The sequence below is a fragment of the Heterodontus francisci genome, chromosome 24, assembly GCF_036365525.1.
Source record: "Heterodontus francisci isolate sHetFra1 chromosome 24, sHetFra1.hap1, whole genome shotgun sequence".
NCBI lineage: Eukaryota > Metazoa > Chordata > Chondrichthyes > Heterodontiformes > Heterodontidae > Heterodontus > Heterodontus francisci.
Window position 1 is genome coordinate 67929837 of NC_090394.1, and position 6000 is coordinate 67935836.

Consider the following 6000-nt stretch of genomic DNA (forward strand, 5'->3'; position numbering starts at 1 on the left):
TGGTCAGCTATGTGGCCTGGTCCAATCTGCACCTTCTCCTTTGTTATCTCTTGCCCAACCCCCACCTCACTTGTTTATAATCTGTGACTTTTCTAATATTTGTCAGTTCCGAAGAAGGGTCACTGACCCGAAACGTTAACTCTGCTTCTCTTTCCACAGATGCTGCCAGACCTGCTGAGTGAATCCAGCATTTCTTGTTTTTGTTATAATTAAGTATTGTTGTTGTTGATAACACATCTTCACAGTAACCACATTGCATCAATTCTGTACAGCCTCTGTCTACAGGCTAATCACACTGCTCATTCACACTGGAGATCTCAAACTGCTGGTAATATAAAGTGAGCTACGGCTCAATGATGATTGCCACTGTCTGACCTTGGATTACTTCAGCCACCTGAATTCTCCAGGTCAGTTATTGAGCTGATTGACTTGGTCTCTTCAGAGCTCTTCAGGCAGCAAATTAATTCCACCAGTTATTCGAGGAGATGATCAGGAAATATTGGTTTCCAAGAATAACTCACAATTATTTTCCTTTCAAACTAAGGAAAAGGGCATCTAGTTGTACTGCACTTTAATTCCTTTGGTTTACAGTCGAATCCTATTGCCAAATGCACTAGTATTTTGCATAGGTGATCATCTTATAATTAGATTTCATTCATTGAATCTGCTGGTCACATCTGGTTCGTATTTAATAATTGAGAGCTGACTTTTATTAGTTTACGCTTATAATAAATGTTACATATTACCTGAATAAATTTAAATATGTTTTGCTTTCAAACAAGGAAAATAATTAAAACAAAACAGTTCTGAATTCACTTGTGATTTTCAAAAAGTTGCAATATCTTATTCCTCCTTGATTGAAAGTACATTTTTTTGAACTGAGGCAAGTGGATTTCAGTCATTCTTAGCCCAGGACATGGTTTATGATAACTGGAATACTATACTTGGTTGATTTCATGTTCTGAAATATGAAAACTTTAACCCTTTCAAAGCATTGCCTACATTACAACTGTGACTACACTTCAAAAGTACTACATTGACTGTGAAACGCTATGGGATATCTTGAGGTTGTGAAAGACGCTAAAAAATACCTTGTTTTTTCTTCTTATTTAAATATAGATCATGGAAAGGTTACTGCACAGAAGGAGGCCGTTTGGCCCATCATGCACATGACAACTCTCTGCAACAGCATCTCAGCTAGTCCCACTCTCCCGCCTTTTCCCTGTAGCCCTGCATTTGTTTTTAGCTGGAGTGATTTCCCATCAACCCCACCCCAACCAGGAGTCTCCGCCTCTACCCACAACCCCCAACCCCATCATTTATCAATTTAACATTACATTCAAGCATCTCATTAATAATTGAAATAAAACTCAAATGTCTGGGTATTTTTAATTTAATACGCAGTGCCAAAAATGTTAACTATTTAATGACTTCACAGAACCTGAAAGTCATTGATCTGGGAAGGGACAGCCTTCTCTGGTGTTGCGAGTTGTACAGGGTTTCAAATCTTAAAAGTTAATGTAGACCATTTATAAATGTTTTCATTTTGGCTAATTAATCATTGCAACTGCCCAGTCGTTAAGGTTAAACATCATGAAGTTCAATTCTTCGTGTTGCAGAATATAGAAAAGTGATCAAGTGTGCTAATAATTTGTGAATGCAGTGTCATTGTTATCATTTAATTGCATTCCTATCAAACACCTCTATTTTAACACAGGTACTATTTGAGTTTTATTTCATTCTAAAGGACATCGCTCAATAACTCTAACTCCAGTATGATATACATTTTCGGCCTACCATTATTGTTGGCCTGATTTAATGCAAACAATGAAAAAATGTTGAAATAAAAACAGAAAATGCTGGAAACACTCAGCAGGTGTGGCAGCATCTGTGGAGAAAGAAACAAATTAATGATGGACGTTTGATCAGACCTTTTGAAATATTTCACTTTTGTATTCATGAAAACGATTTCTCCTTCTTTGCCACAGACACCCTTTAGATAATCAAAAAATATCGTGCCAATGGGAAAGCTTAAAATGCACGGACAAGCAAACTGTCCTCTTGGACAATTCCAGTAAGCTGCTAGATGCTTAGATGGAGATGCAAACAGCTAACTTTTTGTTGTAAAAGTGATTCCGTTTGCTTGCAATATTTCAGATTCAAAGTGCAACATAATTTATAGGACACGAACAGCTACTCTGCATTATGAATCGTGGCCATAACCGTGATCAAATAAATTGGTATGACTGTGCTGATGGGTTGGAGGCCTTACAGAAACAATGCATTTCACCATGGGAGAGAGAGTAGATTAATGGGAGCATCTTACCACTGCAAGAACACTTTCAGCCAAATGATGGGGAATGAGATTTAACTAACTGACAGACAAAATAACAGAACAACCTGAGGGAAGGTGGAGAAATTAAATTCCGTCTTTCTGTTTTTTTTTTAAAAAAAGAGAGCTTCAGGAAACATGTTTCATTAATAGCTGGTTGAAGTAATGCACTTTCATTATTCTCATATACTCTGCTATTAACTGTAGCTATATATTGTTTTTTAATGTCAATAAATCCCATGTTTAGTGCACAGCCCAAGGTAGATCATAAAATTAAGATAGTTCATGCATATTTAATACAATGTATTGCTAGCTTGACTGGAATACAGAACCAGGAGCTGTTAAGTTAAAGCTTTATTGCTTTCCAACACCAGTGTCCATTATTTTAGAAAAGGAACTCATGCAGTAGTCGTTCATTTTTGACTCTCGGGTTAGCCTCACAGAACCCATAAAAAATAAATTAAGTTCAAACAATTACTGCTGGAGATTAAGCCATTAACAAATTCTGTTTGTTTCAAGATCTGTTGGCGAATTCCAACTGCCATATTAAGTGGTGCATTGAAAATGGTCAAAGCCATTATTGGTTAATATCTTTTAAATACTGAAACACAGCTTGTTGTCAGCAGCTCAACAAAACATTCTGTCACCCTCACATTCTTCTTGTTTTCCCCTGTGTGTAGCAAATAGAACATTGACTGACTTGACCTTAGTTAATTAAAGGCAAATAGAATAGTTGCATTTAAGGGGAAGCTAGATAAGCACACGAGGGTGACGGAATAAAGGGTTATGCTGATAGGGTTAGAGGATGTGGGGTGGGACAAGGCTTGTGTGGGGTATAATGCTGGCATCGAACCTTGGCCTGTTTTGTGCTGTGAATTCCTGGTAATTCTATGTATTTGTTTGTTCTATCTCCTCATTGTTCATTGTACCGATGTCACTTTTTGTTAAGATTTCTAAGGATTTTTAAGAGTTAAATCCTCAAAGGTCCAACATGCTTTCTGTCATCTTGACAAAGGAAAACAGACTCGATGCCACTAAGACAAAGAGGGGATTGACTTGTCAATGAGACCATCTGAGAATTAATGAGCTGAACATAGAAAATGTCATCCTTAATGATTTAGGACAATGGGTGGTTTGCTGTGACATTTCAGACACTTCTCGTAGGCCTTCACACTTGACATGTTAGGATAAATGAGTTCATAGCATACACAAGGGGGGGCTAACAGACACAGGCCGCAACCTATGCTTAGAGGTAGGGATGATAGCCAGTTTCATATGCCAGCCCCAGAACAGGGAAGGAGTTGGAGGTTGAAGGAACTTCCCTTTGATACAGTGTTCTGGTCAGTTGGGAAGCCTGTTAAAAAAGGCAGGGCCAGGTGTAGACTGGAAATTAACATAGAATTGGTCAGATTGCATCAATGGCTGACCAGACAGAAAAAAACCATAAGTATTTGGCCTGCTAACCAAGATCATCTAGTATGCTTTGGTTTTATTTATGCTATGTGAAGTGTTATAGAAGAAGTTAAAAAGTTATGGAATTACTACTCCATTCATCAACAACTGCTTTCATTTATATAGCACCATCAACATGGTAAAATGTCCCAAGGTATTTCACAGGAACAAATATCAAACAACATTTGATACTGGGCCGCATAAAGCGATATTAGAACAGGAGACCAACAAGTTTGATCAAAGAGTTAGGTTTTAAGGAGAGTCTTAAGGAGGAAAGGGAGGAATAGGGAGGGAATTCCAGAGCTTAGGGTCCAGGCAGATGAAAGCATGGCCGGCAATAGTGGAGCGAAGAAAAATCAGAGGCACAAGCAGCCGTAATCGGAGAAGTGCAGAGATCTTGGAGGGTTCAGTCATGTAGCTTCTGTAAAATAAATCAACTTTGTGATTTTGCATGGGCCTTGTCTCAACAAACTATTCATCAGAGACCTTGTGTGTAGACAAAATTGACATTTTTAACAGGCTTTTTAAAAATTAATTTCATAAAGAGCCACGTTGCTGGTAGGGCTTGTTTTCAAAACTGTTCTGGTTAGGCCAGAAAGGATGGTGGGAGATAATTGGGTGACTATGCTTTTTGGCTAGTGTGTCAATATTCTGTTCATCTTCCCACTGCAAAGAGTGAATCTGGCTATCAAATGGAATGGTTTTGTCAGCAGCAGAGTTTTTTAATGTTCGCATTTACATTCTGTTAAATAACAAGATATTGGAGCACCTGTTATCTGGGTGCAATGAGTCTGGGTCTGAGCAGAATTTTGAAGACCTCCCTTACAAAACCAAATTGATGGAAAGAAATCCTTATCTGTAAGCAGAAAGAAAGCTTTGGGGAAAAGCTCTCATGTGTCCCCTGTTATCCATTTCTTCCTTCTGTTCATCCAAGACCATGCTTTTCAGTGTAGTATGGGCTCTGACAGACTGTGCTGAGTGTCTTTAGATTAAAATATCCTAGGTCACCTTAACCTCTGTTTTCACCTTTTTTGGAAAGTGAACCTGCACCCTGTGAGACTCCATTAATAATTCATCAATATACACCCGAGAGAGTCACATTTTCAGGGATGCCTTTTTTATATTGAAATATATTGATCATAGAATCGTACAGCACAGAAGGAGGCCATTTGGCCCATCATGTCTGTGCCAGCTCTTTGAAAGTCTCACTCAACAACAACAACTTGTGTTTATATAGCACCTTTAACATAATAAAACATCCCCAAGGTGCTTCACAAAGGCATTTTAAAACAAAATATGATACTGAGCCAAATAAGGAGATATTAAGGATATTGAGAGACTAAAAGCTTGGCCAAAGAGGTAGCTTTTAATGAGTGTCTTAAAGGAGGAAAGCGAGCTAGAGAGACAGAGAGGTTTTGGGAGGGAATTCCAGAGCTTAGGGCCCAGGCAGCTGAAAGCAGAGCCTTCAATGATGGAACAATTAAAATCGAGGATGCTCAAGAAATTAGAGGAGCGCAGATATCTTGGAGGGTTTTCGGGCTGGAGGCGATTGCAGAGATATGGAGGGGTGAGGCCAGGGTGGGATTTAAATACAAGGATGAGAATTTTAAAATGAAGCCGTTGTTTAACTGGGGCACTCCCCCATTCTTTTCCTATAGCCCTGCAAATTTATCCTTTTAAGTATTTATCTAATTTTCATTTGAAAGTTACCATTGAATTTGCTTCCATTACCCTTTCAGGCAGTGCATTCCAGACTTACTGTTTGAAACAAATTCTTCTCTTTATCTATATATTTCTTGTTTGGGGGGGGGGAGAACTGATTACAAAATTACCTCTAATTCTGCCATCATTTGAAATACACTATCACATAATTCAGTGGATAAGGCCAACTTACAATGGGTTCTCTTGAGGGTATGGGGGACATTTTCTGCTGGGAATGGCTGCCTGTTTTACACAGGATGATTTAGATGATCATTACAGGTGAACTTGGGGCAAGAAATATTAGCATTGAGTGATGTAGTTACTGACCACCTAGTTCCTTTGTCCTGATGGGACATCGTCAACTCTGTCTATTCCAGTGGCTCTTTCAGGAGATGTGTGGGGTGTGTGGGGTATCTGGGGGGAGGTGAGGAGGGGAAAAGGTGTTGACTACTTCCAAGTCCATTAAAGGTTCCTATGTCTATTTGACATCTTCTATTTCGGTGCTGATAGTTGAA